This window comes from Cupressus sempervirens, chromosome 3, assembly GCF_028749045.1.
Source record: "Cupressus sempervirens isolate cs-2001-9-10 chromosome 3, ASM2874904v1, whole genome shotgun sequence".
NCBI classification, from domain to species: Eukaryota; Viridiplantae; Streptophyta; class Pinopsida; order Cupressales; family Cupressaceae; genus Cupressus; species Cupressus sempervirens.
The window spans coordinates 445,465,339-445,483,200 of NC_143120.1; positions in this window are offsets into that span (position 1 = coordinate 445,465,339).

Consider the following 17,862-nt stretch of genomic DNA (forward strand, 5'->3'; position numbering starts at 1 on the left):
ATTGATCCATTCATTTCAAAAAAAATAGTTTATACAAGGTTGATGGATCCAAGGGTCACCATTATCCCTTGGAAATGAAAATGAAAAGTCCACAAGCTAATTAATTACAAAATAAACTCTAACAACTATAAAAACTACAAAAATCTATATTAAAATTTACATCTACTTGTAGAAGTCATAACTTTCTACTCGTAGCTTGAAATCATGAACTGCTAGAATTTTTGGAAAGATCTTCTAGAGTTTGACATTTATTGTCTGAAGTCTTAAGCATAACTATAACTTCTTGGCCCTACCAAATCCCATAAATGCCCTAGAGGCCTTCGAAAATACAAAATACTATAAGATAGAAAATATTGAAAAATTATATTTCAGATTTTTTCCATTTTTACTTATGAAAACATCCTTAGCATATTTATGGACTATGTTTTGATAATTCCTTCCTCCTTGAGAGGAAATTGGCCCCATTTCATCCACACTTCACATCAGATGTGGAAAATGAAGCTAGATTTTTTCATGTGTAAGCCATTTTTCCTATTGAACAAATTGTCCCACTTTTACCATATTGAACAAATAGATTTTATGGTTCCTCAAATTCTTCATTACAACCTCCATAATTTGATCAGTTTGAAGTGGATTGACAGCTTATGGATTCAACTCTATATGACTGATTTCTTCAGCAGCATCTATAATATCTAGGAAAGGAGGGAAATATGACTTCAACAGTTCTACATTGAAGACTCGGTGAACACCCATAGCGACCAAATCTCACCATATTCACCAACTTTATCTATATTCTTATAGGGACCATAGTGAAGAGGACAAAGATTCCTATGAGGGCCTTGTAAGTGTTCCTTCTTGAAATGCAACCATACCTTATCCCCAGCCTAAAAATTATGAGGAGTTCAAATCTCATCATGCCTCTATTTATATTTATTAGTGGTATGCTCCAAAATATCATGAACTTGCTATTGAAAATGATGAATTCCATCAATGAACTTCATTGCTTTGTCCTTCTCCTTATCCAAGCATGGTACTAGGTTAGGTTGCATAACAAGAACAAAAATTGATTGATGCTAACGGTTGATATCCAAGACAAACCTCAAATGGGCTATGGCTAGTGTAACTATGAATTGCCCCATTGTAGATATGTTGTACATAGGGAAGGCTCTCGTCCCATGTATGAGGATGTTTGGAGTAATACATACACATGATTTGAATAATCATTCAATTATCAACCTTTTTTTGACCATTTGTTTGAGGGTAAAAATCAATAGCCATTTTTAGTTTTGTTTCTATCATTTCCCATAATGAAGACCAAAATTTACTAAGAAAATGACTATCCCTATATGAAATAATGCTTTTTGGTAGCCCAAAATGAACCCAAACATGCTCAAAAAATAGTTTTGCAATTTCTTCTACAAAGATTTCTTTTCTACAAGCTACCAAGATTGCCATTTTCAAAAATCTATCAACTACAATGTATACACAATCATGCCCATGTTTAGTGGTTGGAAAACTAGATATAAAATCCATTGAAATTGAATGCCAAGGTTTATCTAGGATAGGAAGTGGTAAATATAAACCCAACTTATGATTTACAAGCTTTGCAATGGTACATATTGTACATGCTTGAATGTATTTTATCACATCATTTTTGTTTTTTGGCTATTAAAAATATCTTTGTAGTATAGCAGTAGTCTTACTTATTCCAAAATGACCAAAAACCAAACTGTGGTGAGCTTCCCATATTAATTTCTTATGGTCTTCCTCTAGAACATAGATTTGGTCAAAGTGGCAAAGCATTCCATCTTGCAAGTAAAAATAATTCACATGTTTACCTTCCACAATCTAAGTATAAACATTAGAAAATTCATTATCATGTCCATACAAGTGGGGCAATTTTTTTTTTAGTGACCACATGATTCTAATACCATACTTATTCCTATAATTGGAGGCCTACTCAAACAATTTGCTACCTTATTGGTGCTTCCTTTCTTATGATGAATGTTGAGATGAAATTGCTTTAGATAAGTTGACCATCTTTGATGCCTATCATTTTGTAATTTACCTTATGTTTGCAAAAATTGAAGGGGTTTGTGATTTGTGTGGATGATAGTCTCCTTTCCTAATATATAATTTTTCCATTACTTGCAAGCTTGAACAATAATATATAATTCTTTTTCATAGGTGGGATATATACACACTTGTATCAAAAAAAGTCTCACTATGGTAGGCAAGTGGATGTCCATGTTGCATGATGACCACTCCCAATGCATATTTTGATGCATCAACTTGTATTTCAAAATATTTTTGTAAATCAGGAAGAGATAAAAATAATGTAGAACATAACCTTTGTTTTAACTCCTCATATGCTTTTTGGTTAAGCACCTATCCACTTGAATTTCACCTTCACATTCTTATCTCCTCATGATGAATGATTTAAAGGATAAGATAAATGTAAAATTCCAAACACAAATTTGTGACAAAAGTTAGCTAACCCCAAGAAGCTATGCAGCTCTATGAGATTCCTTGGAGTAGGCCAATCTTTAATTACATTGATCTTTTTAGGATCAACATGAACACCCTCACTATCAATAACATATCTAAAGTACTTAATACTTTGCATACCAAAATAATATTTTTCTTTATTTGCATAGAGTCCATGGTCTTGTAATGTAGAAAGTGTTTGTTCCACATGCTGAAAATGTTCTTCCCAAGTTTTACTAAAAATTAGAATATCATCCAAATACATAACTACAAATGAGTCAGTGAATGACCTAAGAACATTATTCATCATCCTCATACCATTCAAATACTCCCTCTTTAGATTTAAATGTAGTCTTCCATACATCTACTAGAACAATTGGTACTTGATGGTACTCAGATTTCAAGTCAACTTTAGTGAAGAATTTTGCCCCTCTAAGCTAGTCTAAGAGATCATCTATTTGAGGAATTGGGTATCTATTTTTTATCTAGTGATAATATTCAATGATTTTTAATCAATACAGAGCCTCCATGTACATCCTTTTTCTTTGCAAAAATAATTGGGCTACCATAGGGAGATGCACTTGGGTAGATATATCCTTTCTAAATTAATTCTTGTATCTGCATTTTTATCTCATCATTTTCTAGAACTAATTTCTTAGATAATGGCTCATTATGCAATGGGGTTCCTGGTATCAAATAAATAGAGTGTCTAACTTGGCAATGTGAGGGTACCCCTATTGGGAACTCAAACACATCTTGATATTTTGTTAAAATATGATCCATTTATCTTTGTTGTTTTTCTGTGATGGATACCATGGAATTGGAATTAAATACATTTTTCTTTTGTTCCTCAAGAAAAATCATTAACAATAAAAATGTACTAGTTTGGGCTATTAACCTTCTACATTATTTTGTACTTCTCTCTAGAATCCTATATTTTTGTCCACCTAATTTGATTGTTAGGCTTAATGGACTTGACTCATACACTCTATGACGTTGATACATGTATGGATTCTCCAAAAAAAATCACATACATGAAGAGGAGCTACATCATAGATCACATCATGTTTGAATGGTTTTATGGAATACAAAAGACAACATTCTTGTTTGCTTGAATATCTCACCCTTGGCTTACCCACCCCATAGAATATGGTTGTGGGTGTGATGTTGTCTTTAGATTCAATCTCTTTATAGTCTCAGAAGATATCAAATTCTTTTGACTGCCACTATCAATAATAAAATGCAAAGCTTTTCCTCCTACCCACATTTGTGAATGGAATAATCTATCTTCATCATCATGAGAAAATACATTTGTAGTGGCCACAGTGGCATGTGGGTCAGCCTCAATGATTTGTTCATCCTCCTTTTGTTTTCCAATATCTATCATCTTGGGTTCAATAGCTTCTTCATGGGTTTCCATCATTAAATTCTTTACAATTCTACAACCTTTAGTGTTATGAGAGAGACTTTTATGGACTTCATGTTAACAATAATAGTCCACCAATATAACTGAGAAGGGAGGCATGAATTAGTTGTATGAAAATTTAAAACAGTTATCCTCTTAAAAAATCTTAACCATTCAACCAAAGTAAACACCAAACATAAAGAAATGCACATAAAAATTATACTAGATATGTTGACTAGGGAAACCCTTGATTAGAGGGAAAACCCTGGTGGGAATGATGCCCATAAAAGATGTATTAATATGAATATTCCTTGTTAGAGGATAGACTTTGTTAGGAGTCTTATTAAAAAACTTAGTATAAAGAGTCCTTGTTAGGAGATTTTGAATCCCTGTTAGAAGATTCCAACCCTGTTAAGAGTTGTGCCAACCCTATTAGGAGTTGTAGAAAGCAACTGAACCCATTATCAAATAGCTTCAAGATTAGATCAATGAACCCACTATCTAATTGACCTTGGTACTATTCCTTTCAAAATAATAGATGTGTAACAAGATTTTTCTTCTTCCTCTATCCAGTACATCAGACTCCTCCTTTAGATCATGCAATCAAATCTAGAACTTTGTAATCATTATAGTAACCCTTAAGGTCACTTACACGCATTAGTAATTTGCTCTTCTTTGCTGCTTAATAATTCACAAGTCTCTTATGTTCATCATTCTCCATCATCATATCTAAAACATAGAAAACATCTTTCCTTTATACCACACTCAATATTATATCCTTGAGTTAACTTCTCATTTCATTGTCATACTTTAATTAAATGAAATAAACATTTAATTAACACTGTCCACTCATAGTTATATACAAAATTTCACATGTGTGACTTCCATACATGCACACTCTCTAATATCATCAGTGGTTAGTATACTATCTCTAGTTAACTGTGCAACCCTTTATTATAAGTGCAATGAGTTGTAGCAATCATACAATATGAACTGCTTTCTTGATACTCTATTTCCATTTAGTACTCTATAGATCAACCATATCTTGTATACACTATCAATTCAGGTTCTGTGCACTTGCCCATGTAATAAATACATACTATAGTATGTGTTGGTAATTGGACTTAAGTAGATAAGTGATATATTATCCTTAATACAAAAATCACAATTTGTTGCTTTGTCAATCTTTTAAAAACTCATTACTATGTTTCTATCAATGAAAAACATAGTTATAAATACAACATATCAATTTCTTGCAATGCTCTCTTATAGCATCAACATTCATGCTAACAATCTCCCCCTTTGGCATTGATGAAAACATAGATGAAAAACATCTAAGTTCCAAGAATACCAAATCATGTTTTTTTTTCTTCCCAATTGAATTGTTTTAATGTCATTCTCTCCCCCATTGACATCAATGTCAAAGATAATACACAAATGGTTGAATTGCTTGAACATACAATAATCTATCAGCACAACCACAATTTGGTATGTTGCTTTACAATTTTAGCATATGACTCAATAAACAACTCAAGTTTCTAAAGACATTGTTGCATACCAACTACCAAGAGTCCTTTGCTAACTCTATTCATCATAGATACTCCCCCATTGAGGAAGCATCAACATTTAGTCCAATCTAATAATGGTGCTATGTGCCCTAGACTGATGCACTTCCGTATCTTCTTATTCTAAATTAGGTAGGGGCATAACCACAAGCATACCTCATAGGTACTCAAATGTGTCCTTTGGTAGAGCCTTTGAAAATGTCTACAATCTATTCCTTAGTGTTAATATATTCCAGTCTAATTTCTTTCTCTGAAACTTTCTCTCTCAATACATGATACTTTATAGTGATGTGTTTAGTCTTAGAATGAAAAACAAGATTCTTAGACAAGTTAACTGTACTTGTGTTATCACAATAAATAATAATAGGTTCTTCAAATGTAATTCCAATATCCTTCATCTGCTTCATCCATATGACTTGATTACAGTTGTTCACTGTTGCAACATATTTTTCCTTTGTAGTACTTTGTGAGGTGAAATATTGCTTCTTGCTAAGACAAGAAACTAGTCTTCCTCCAAGAAAGAATGCTCCTCCATTGGTGCTTTTTCTATCATCCATATCTCTAACCCAATCAGCACTAGTATAAGTGCATAGAGTAAAATCATTACTTCTCTAATACCAAATACCATAATTAGATGTCCCTTTCAGATATTTGAATATCCTTTTTATAGCTACATAGTGGTGTTCTTTGGGATCAGCCTAAAATCTTGCCACAATTCCAATTGCATTAGCTATATTTGGTCTACTATGAGTCAGATACTGCAATCTTCCAATCATAGATTTTTACTTTTTTTGTTCAACAATATGTGTCTCATCCTTGCTTGATAACTTGTGACTGATAACCATAGGAGTTGCAATAGGTTTACAATTTTTTAGTCCAAATATTTTTAGCAAATCTTTCAAATACTTAGTCTAAGAAATAAAGATAACTTCTTTGTTTTGAAAAATTTGCAATCCTAAGAAAAATCTCATTTCTCCTATCATGCTCATCTCAAATTCATTCTTCATGTCTTCTAAGAATTTGTTACTAGCTTCATCAATTCCTCCAAAAATTATATCATCAACAAATACAATGATTATCAACAAACCATTTTCTATTTCATTCAAGTACAAGTTGCTATAGGTTGTTCCTTTAGAAAATCCAAGTTTTTCTAAGTATTTATTCAATCTTGCATAACAAGTTCTAGCAACTTGCTTTAATCCATACAAAGCTTTCTTTAATCTGCAAACCATATCCTTCTCTTCTATCAAAGAAAAACCTTTTGGTTGCTCAATATAAACTTCTTCTTCAAGTTGTCCATTCAAGAATACTGATTTAACATCCATCTGATATACCTTAAAAAATTTATTTGCTGCATATGCGAAGAACATTCCAACTACTTCCATTCTTGCTACAGGTGCATATTTTTCCTCATTATCAATTCCTTCTTGCTAAGAATAGCCTTTGCATACTAGTCTTGCTTTGTTTCTTATTACTTCTCCTTGTTCATTCATTTTATTTTTGAATACCCACTTTGTGCCAATCACATTTTTTTCCTTGGGTCTAGGAACTAATTCCCATGTGTCATTTTTTATTATCGATTGAAGTTCTTCGTCCATTGCTTTTATCCAATGATCATCCTTTATTGCTTCATTTGTGTTCTTTGGTTCTACTTGAGATATTAGGCATAGTTCTTCATTGATTTTTCTTCTTATCATTACTCCTTTTTCTTTACTTCCTATTCTCTAATTAGTAGGATGATTTCTTATCACATTCTTATTTGGGGTAGGAGTTGCTACTTCAACTCTTATTTTAGGCATTGCGCTTTGTTCTATTCTTCTTCAATTTTCACACTATTCTGCAAGTCATTGTTAGTCTCGACTTTCATATTTTCATGGTTAGCTTCTAAATCAATAATAGTTACCAAAGCTATCTCTTCTGCTACTTCCTTTTTCTTAATCTTATCATAGTCACTCAAGAGTTCATCTTTATTAGAAAGAAAGCTCTTTCTTTCTTTTCTCAATCTTTTAGGACATTTACTTGAAAAGTGGCCAGATTCTTTGCATGCCCAACAAATAAGAAACTTCATACCTTTAGGTTCTCTCCTTGTGAGAAGATCAATACCTTCTTTTATCTTTGTATTATTTTTTGTTCTAGATCTAACTTTTCTTGTGCCATTGTTTCCCTATATGTAGCAGAAGGATTCTGGATCTATAAACTCAATATTATGTTCTTTACATAAATATGATATCTCACCAATAATTTCCATAATTTGTGTGTCAATTTTTTTTTTGTCAGATGCATGACTTTCTTCTTTGAATATGTGCAATTGAAATAAATTACCCCTGGTTCTTGTGTTAGTACCAAGTAGTTTTCCTTCCTTCTCCTTGATGATGCATGTGTCATTACCAAATTGTAACTGGTAACCTTTATCTATAAGCTATCCAACACTTAGCAAGTTATGTTTTAGTCCATCAACAAAATAAACAACATTAGTATTTTTTTTAACCATCTAGTGTAATAGATCCAATTCATGTAATGTGACAGGCTGCCTTGTTCCCTACTCTAACAATTCTTCCATCATGGCTTCTAAATTTTAAAAATTATCTTATATCACTAGTCATGTGATGTGAATAACCACTATGAATGATCCAATATTTCTTTTCAACTTGTGAGACTATTGTCCTTTATAGCTATGAATCCTAATTCATCTTCACTTTTTTTTTGATCAGATTCTTCCTCCTCCTCTTCTTCATTATCATATAAATAATTTCTAGGTCTTTTAGATTTGAATTTTCCCTTATACTTTCTTTCTATTTTAGGAAACTTAGATGCATAATGACCATATTCATGACATGTCCAATATTTAAAGATATTCTTACCATCTTTTTCTCTTTCCACAAGAAGAGCCACTCCTTCTTGGATCTTTTCCTCAACAGACTTTTTGCTACTAGCAATATCTTCTTGCACTTTTGTATTACTTGAACCAAGTTTAATATTCAATGCACTAAATTCTGTCTCAACTTTCACTAATTCTCCAGATTGTTTCAGATTGAATTTTGTAGCTTCCAATCTACCAAGAAATGTTTCTTTGGTCAAATTATTAGTACAGGGTATCATCAGCTAAATCATCTTTGTTACTATCTTCGAAGGTGGTGTTAGACTTTTCAAGATCTTCCATATCACTTCATCATCAGATTTCATTCCATCAAGAGATGTGATTCTTGCAACAATCTTAGATATTATACCAATCTTAGATATTATACCAACATAGCTTCTTACAGATTCATCTTCCATCATTCTAGCATCTTGGAATGCACAATGCAAATTTTGTAATCTAACCCTTTTTGCATGTGTATCACCCTCATAATTAGGTTCTAAAGTTTTCCAAATTTCATAAGATGTTTTGAGTTGTTTTAACTGACTATACTCACTTTTAGGTAGAGCTGACAATATTGCTTCTCTTGCCCTTATGTTGCACATAAAAAATTTCCTCTTCTCCTCAGTACAACTTTCAAGATTGTCTTCTTCCATAATGTTTTTAGATGCCTTGGTTATAAGCCAATATCCTAGACCCATGCACAAAAGATGAGTCTTTATTTTATCCTTCTAGCTATAGTAATTTGTGCCATCAAATTTTGGACTTTCCTTTCTGAACAAGTTCACAATGGATCTCCCAAAGTTGTTAAACTTTTTCTTCAAGGACCTGATGCTCTGATACCAATTGTTAGCAATAATAGTTCACCAATATAACTAAGGGGGGGGTGTGAATTAGCTATATGAAAATTTAAAACATTTATCCTCTTAAACAATCTTAACCATTCAACCAAAGTAAACATCAACCATAAAGAGATGCACATACACAATTACACCAAATATGTTGACTAGGGAAACCCTTGATTAGAGGGAAAACCTCGGTGGGAATGATGCCCACAAAAGATGTACTAATATGAATATTCCTTGTTAGAGGACAGATGCTATTAGGAGTCTTATTACAACACTTAGTACAAAGACTCCTTGTTAGGAGACTTTGAATCCCTATTAGGAGTTGTGCCAACCCTATTAGGAGTTGTGTCAACCCTGTTAGGAGTTGTAGAAGGTAGTTGAACCCACTATCCAAACAACTTCAGGATTAGATCAATGAACCCATTGTCTAATTGACCTTTGTACTATTCCTTTCAGAATAATAGATGTCTAATAATCTTTTACTTCTTCCTCTATCCAGAACGTTAGATTCCTTCTCCTTTAGATCATGCAATCAGATTTGGAACTTTGTAATTAGTACAGTAACCCTTAAGGTCACTTAATGCATTAGTAATTCACTTTGCTTCACTGCTTAGTAATTCACAAGTCTCTTCTATTCATCATTCTCCATCATCATATCTAAAACATGGAAAACATCTTTCCTTTATACCACACTCAAAATTAAATCCTTGAGTTGGCTTCACATTTCATTATCATACTTTAATTAATTGAAATACACATTTAATTAATGCTATTGGCTTATAGTTATATACAAACTTTCACATGTGTGACTTCTATACATGTGCACTCTCTGACATCATCAGCGATCAATATACTATCTCTAGTTAATTGTGCAACCATTCATTATAAGTGCAATGAGCTGTAGCAATCATACAATAGGAACTTCTTTCCTAATACTCTATTTTCATGTGATTCTCTGTAGATCAACCATATCTTCTGTACACTATCAATTCAAGTTCTGTGCACTTGCTTATGTAACAAATACATATTTTACTATGTGTTGGTAATTGCTCACAAGTAGATAAGTGATATATCGTCCTTAATACAAAAATCATAGTTTACTACTCTGCCAATATTTTACAAACACATTGCTATGTTGTCATCAATGACAAACACAACTATAAATACAACATATCAATGTTTTGTAATACTCCCCCATAGCCTCAAAATTCATGCTAACACTTCACACCACATACCTGATTATTGTCATGTTTTCTTTACCCCCCATGTCTTCTTTGGTAGTGAATTTAGAGATGGTTCCTTGGCTTTTTTTTTTCCCATTTGCTTATTACCTTCACCTTTCCATTTTTTTTTCATTGGGTTTTCCCTCCTCCTTTTTTATTTGAACTTCTGCTTAATTTTTTATGCATATTTGAAAGCACTGGGCAATGTTTCAATATTCAAGAAATCGATTTAAGTTTGAATGTATCTATGAAGACCACTCTTATACCTTAGAACTTGATGTTTTTATGCGTCTTTGATGTCAAGCTTTGCAGAGAGACCATGGAATATTTTTGTGTACTCCTAAACTAATTTGTCTTTCTTCTGTCAAAGTAATTGCCATTGCATATTTTTTTTTTCATAAGTATCGTCAAGATAATATTCTTGTTTTATATGCTCGAAAAATTCTTCCTATGTGGGTTTTCCATCAAATAACATATAAAATTCATGCCCATCCTAAGCTTCTTAGGTTTCTTTAGTTGTTAAGTGTACCTCCCATGACAAGTTCACATGATCTCAGCTTTGAGGAGCTTGAAGGTTATCTTTTCAATCTGAGAAATTATTACCACAAAAGTACTTCTCTAATTTGGACAACTAGTCATCTACAACACCTGCATCAATTTTCTATTGAAAAGTTGAAATATCAATATTTACCTGCACTTTGAATGGAGTTTTTCTACCAAATTTTAAATATCTTGGAACAACATGTAACTCTCATTTTTCAAGCATCTGTGAAATTGCTACATCATTTCTTTACATTGTTTATTTAATGCCTCTTCTACTAGTGTTTTGAAGGATTCATCCATCCCCTCCAATGATTATTTTTCCATCTGTGACCATGTGTGTCTCAAAGGAACATAATCTGAGAGATCTCCGATGGCCAATCCCAACCTTTGATAAGCTAACCACATATTTTGGGACATATAGGAGCAAACAAGCTCTGATACCATTGATCTAAATTAAGAATTCATATTACTATACCTGATGTAGAACCTGCAGTAATGTGACTGAATTGAAAGCAATTAAAATACAATAGTAGATGTTTTTGCAAGTCAAAAAGTGATCCATTCATTTTGAAAAATAGAGTTTATACAAGTTTGATCAATCCCAAGGGTCACCATTATCCCTTGAAAATGAAAATGAAAAGTCCATAAGTTAATTAATTACAAAATAAACTCTAACAACTATAAAGACCACAAAAATCTATATGAAAATTTGTGTCTACTTATAGAAGTCATAACTTTCTACTGATAGCTTGAAATCATGAACCATTAGAATTTCTAGAAAGATATTCTAGAGTTCTACATTTATTGTCCAAAATCTTAAGCATAGCTACAACTTCTTGGCCCTACTAAAGCCCAAAAATGCCCCACAGGCCTTTAAAAATGAAAAATACTATAACACAAAAAATATTGACAAATTATATTTCAGATTTTTTGTATTTTTACTTATGAAAGTATCCTCAACATCTTTCTGGACTATGTTTTGATCAAGGCCGCTAATGGCCAAATCCCTAAAATATAATTATATGTTTTAATCCCTCATTGTAGAAGGTGTGGAAGATGCATTCATGCATTACATGATGGCTATGAACAAAGAATGCTATTTTTCAATTTTCTATGTGCAGACTGTTGATTGTGTTGTGAAATATAAATAACTATACAACCTTGACTTTTTCATCCAATAAATGACTATGGAATTCTTGATGTGTATGATAATAATGGGTTTCTTTTAGGTTTTACATCATTGACCTCAAAATATATTTTATTTTGACCTTTGCATTGCAAGTGTTAAAAAAATAGAAGTTTAAAATAGGCCTTGGCTTTGTGGTAAATTAAGTGCATACAAAGAAACATAAGGAATAACTCTAATTTTTATCTCATGTTAATACTCAATCATTCTCTTGAAAATACAAAAGACTTATCATATGCAGTTTAAGAATCCAAGTGTTCTTTCCAAGAAAGGTAATAATTACTCATTTATCCTTTATAATTTTTAATTAAGGCTAAAATAGATAGTTATATCTTGTACATGAATGGTTTCAGATGAAAGCATGCAACGAAACCAACTCTCGCCTATCTCTTCTAACAATTTCTTTTAAATGATACAGTTACAAGGACACCTTCGCCATCAATTATATTAATTGCTAGATAGCTATTATTTAAAATGACTGCCAACACTCATCAAACATATTGAGAGTTATGCAGTGTTTGATGCTTGTTTATGCCATGCAAACTCATGACATTGGGATTTTGAAAATAATCCATTCATTTTAATAACATGAATTTGAATATTAAAGAAATATCAAAAAAATTTGACTGAAACATTACAAAAAATTGTTAATGCAATCTCATTTCCATAGACAATTTAGACAAAATGAGTCAGTTATATTCAATGAATTGATATGAAAAATAAACCCACTTTTGAAATTTTATCAAATTAGAGATATGTCACAAATTGTAGATAAAAAATTAATAAATTCTATTCATTCAATTGATGTCAAAATAAACCCATTCTAGCAATTTCATCAAATCAAAGATATATAAAAAATTGTAGACAACCAAAACCAAAGCCCATTCCAATCATACTACAAGATGGATTTCATTTTTAGGGATAGTGCATTAAACCCTATTCATGCACTTTTATTGAAAAAGTACTTAGTAAAAAAAATAAAAAAATAAAGAAGAAAGCCATTGGATTCTCCTTATACAAGGGTTTAAAAATTTAAGCATAATCCATTTAATTCTGCTAGATGGGTTCTGTTCTAAAGATATTGGAGTAAATATCGCCAAAGTCCATAAAAGTGGCCAAAACCATGTACCATAACATCACATTGGCTAATATTTTTACTTCTTTCACAAAAGAGACAAGGGCCTCATCAATTCATCAACCCATGGTAAATATGAGAAATCCACCTTATTCTTAGAGAAGTATTTAGACAAATAAACAACAATGGAGCTTCTATTGAAGTCCTCTTCAAAGACAACTTGTTGGAAGCATGAATGCTGATGATATTCCTAAGGGGGAGTATTGTAGATATGTTACTATGATGATATGTTACATTCATGATTGAGTTTTTCATTGATGCCAACATAACAGTTTTCTATGGTATTTGACAAAAGAACAATAGAAGATCAAGTTAGTACGGATGCCTAGTTGAGTACTCTCACTATCCTAGGTTATGGGAGATACTTCTAAGTATCTAGTATATGTAGTTAATGTCAAATGAAAAAATGATAAGTTTGGAAGAAGTTATGTAAGTTTTGGTGATGTTTGTTTTGAGATAGAGTTTATAAAGACATGTTTTGATAAACTTGTTATATCTCCTAGAAGAATTGTTATTCTAAGAATAAAGGTTAAGAATGTGTAGAATACATGTTAGTGATGATGTGGCTAAGCTCACTCATCATAATATTATGTATACAAAAATTTATTCAAGTTGCAAGGTGAAAGATTGATGTTATCGCTAAGTGTAATGTATCCTTAATGTGGTCATATAAATGATTAATTAAGAAGGTCTAATAGCTGACTTAGGGAATTATTTTATGGACTTGGTATAAAGGAAGGACATTTTACTTTATCATAAGAGATGTGTGGATGACATGAAGAAGTAATTTGTAAGCAAAACAGGAGTGGAATGCAAAGTTGAGCAAAGTAGAGTGACAATGAAGGAAACTTCATTGTCAAGGTTTTATTGTGTGATCTGGGGTTTGATATTTGGATCTAAGGTTTATGACCTAGTCTAGAAGGTTTGATAGTGTTTGGTTCAGTTGAGAGAACAAAGGAAAGAAGAACATAATAGTAAATTGTAAGCAGTGGGCTCTTCTTGTAGTTGAAATTGCATATTTGGGCAGTGGTCTCTTCTTGTAGTTGAAATTGCATATTCGGGCAGTGGGCTCTTCTTGAATACATTGTACTACAACTCCTAATAGGGTTGGAATCTCCTAACAAGGATTCAAATTCTCCTAATAGGGACTCTACATACTAAATGTTGTAATAAAATCCTAACAAGGTCCATCCTCGAATAAGGAATATTTATATTAGTACATCATCTTGTGGGCATCATTCCCACTGAGGTTTTTCCTCTGATCAAGGGTTTCCCTAGCTAACATATCTAGTATAATTGTCTATGTACATCTCATTATGGTTGTTGTTTACTTTGGTTGAATGGTTAAGTTTATTTAAGGAATGAAAATTTTTGTTTGTTGAACATGTAAAGAATTTGGTCATTATGCATCTAAGTGTCCTAAAAGAGAGAAAAAGTATAAAGAAAATTACAAACCTAGAAGAGATAGAGAGTGTTTGTATGCAAATGAAGAAAATGATTTTGATGAACAAGCAGTAAGTGCTAGTGATGATGAAATAGGATTTGTGGCAATTAAAGAAGAAAGTCCAAAGAAAGTAGCTTTGGTGTCATAGGTTGAAAAGAAATCTAGTTGGATAATTGACAGTGGTTGTTCACATCATATGACTGGTGATACGAACAAGCTTTTTGACTTCAAAAGTCAAGATGGAGACATTGTCAGATTTGGAAACAATGCAACATGCCAAGTTAAAGGTATTGGATCTATAACTCTTGATGGTAAAGCTAACACTAAGGATGCATATTTTGTTGATGGTTTAATCAAAATATTTTGAATGTTGGACAACTAGTGGACAAAGGTTATTAGTTGCAGTTCACATAAAAGACGTGCATGATCAAAGAAAAAATGGAAAGGTAATTGAAACACGAACCAGATCTAGAGGTAATGTATTTCAGTTGAATCTTGCTAAAATTACATGCTTTTTTACAAACGTAGATGGAAGTTGGTTATGGAATTAGAGATTTTTTCATATAAACTTTGACAATATTGTGAAGAGTAGTAGTACATTTGTAATTAGAGATTTGCCTAAGATTGTAAAACCTACTAACATGATTTGCAAGGAGTGTATTTTGGCAAAGCATAATAGGACTTCTTTTCCCTACAAGAAGTTTACTACCATAGAAAAATTGGAGATTGTATACATAGATCTCAATGGTCCTAAAAAGACTACAGAATTCTATGGTGAAAGGTATTTTATGATTCTAGTTTATTACTTTTCTAGATGATGTGGGTTGCATTTCTTAAAGAGAAATCTAATGCATTTGATAGGTTCAAGATATTCAAGAATAGAGTTCAGAATGAATCTGGTATGAAGATTAAATGTTTAAGATTAGATAGAGGAAGAGAATTTACTTCAAATAAGTTTAACATATTTTGTGAAGAAAATGGAATCAAAAGACAATTATTAGCTTTGAGAACCCCTGAACAAAATGACATTGTAGAGAGAAGGAACATGTTAGTTACAGAAGCAACAGGAGCTATATTAGCTAAGAATGATGTATCCAAGATATTTTGGAGAGAAGATGTGAGTACATTAGTCTACACTATGAACAAAGTGCAAGTTAGGAAAAACTCAAACAAGACCCCTTATGAACTGTGGTTTGGTCACTCACCTACAATTAAGTATTTCAAAATTTTTGGCAATAAGTGTTATATCAAAAGAGATGATGATATTGCTAAGTTTTATACTAGAAGTGATGAAGTTATGTTTCTTGGTTATTCATTGAAAAACAAGGCTTATAGATGTTATAATCAAAGAACTAAGACTATTATGGAAAGTGCAAATGTCATAATTGATGAGAAATTCATGATACAAGATAGAATAATTTATCACAATTCAGATGATGATGTTGTTACTAAACCAAGTAATGATGAATTATTTCTTGAGAATAACAATGATTTGCAAAATGAAGGAGAGCCAAGACAGGAACAAATCTTAGAACCTTGATTTGAGCCAAGAATTGAGAAAGAAACTCCTACTTTAGGAAAGACTATGATAAAGAATCACCCATCCGAGCAGATCATCAGAAGCAGAGATAATGGTGTGATGACAAGAAGCAAAGTCAATGAACAGCTATGTTTGATATCTCAAGTTGAACCTAAGAATGTAGATGAAGCATTTAAAAATGATCATTGGAAACAAGCTATGAAAGAGGTTTTGGATTAGATAGTAAAAAATGAGACATGAGAATTGGTCTCCAAACTAGCAAACAAGAATGTGATAGGAACTAAATGGGTATTTAGAAACAAGATGAATGAACAAGGGAAAGTTGTAAGGAACAAGACAAGATTGGTATGTAAAGGTTACTCACAGCATGAAGGAATAGACTATGATGAGACCTATGCTCTCGTGGCTAGAATAGAAATAGTAAGATTATTATTAGTCTATGTAGCACAAAAGAAATTCAAAGTATATCAGATGGATGTCAAGTCAAAATTCTTGAATGGAGAACTTGAAGAAGAGGTATACATAGAGTAGCTTGAAGGTTGTCCTTTTATAGATGATAATGACATAGTATGCAAATTGAAGAAAGCATTGTATGGCTTGAAGCAAGCATCAAGAACCTGGTATTTGAGGTTGGACAAGAATTTGACAAAGCTTGGATATAGCAAAGGTATGACATATAGTAATCTATATTGGAAATAAATTGATGATGGTTTGGTGATTTTGGTAATATTTGTTGATGATATCATATTTGGAGGAAATGATGAGGAAAGTGAAAATTTTGCATAAGAAATGAAGAAAGAATTTGAGATGAGTATGATAGGAGAAATGAAATATTTTCTAGGATTACAGATTGTATAGAATAATGAAGGAATCTTTATTTCTTAGACAAAGTATTTGAAGGATTTACTAAAAAGGTTTGGTTTGGAAACATGCAAACCTATCGGAACACCTATGGTAACTGGACACAAGTTATCTACAAGAGATGAGACACCTACCATTGAGTAGAAGAAGTACAGATCTATGATTGGAGGTTTGCAATATCTAACTCACACAAGGCCAGATATAGAAAATGTAGTTGGAATTGTTGCAATATTCCAAGTTAATCTTAGAGAAGCACATTATGCAACAGTCAAAAGGATATTTAGATATATGAAAGGAACATCAGATTGTGGTATGAAAAATCTACTAATTTTTCTCTAAGTGCTTATACTGATGCTAATTAGGCAGATAGTATGGATGATAGAAAGAGCACTAATGGTGGATCTTCTTTCTGGGAGGAAGACTAGTTTCTTGGCTAAGCAAGAAGCATGCTTGTACCTCACAAAGTACAATAGAAGTAGAATTGTTGTAGCAGCAAACAATTGTAATCAAGTTGTTTAGGTGAAGTAGATGTTGAAGGATATAAGAATAGAATTTAGTGAACTTATTTTCATACATTGTGATAACACAAGTACAATAAATATGTCAAAGAATCTAGTATTTCTTTCTAAGACAAGCACATTTCTATCAAGTATCACATGTTGAGAGAGAAAGTTGTAGAAAAGGAAATTAGATTGGAGTATGTGAGCACTAAAGAGAAAATTGTAGATATATTCACTAAGCCTCTTCCCAAAGAGACCTTTGAGTATT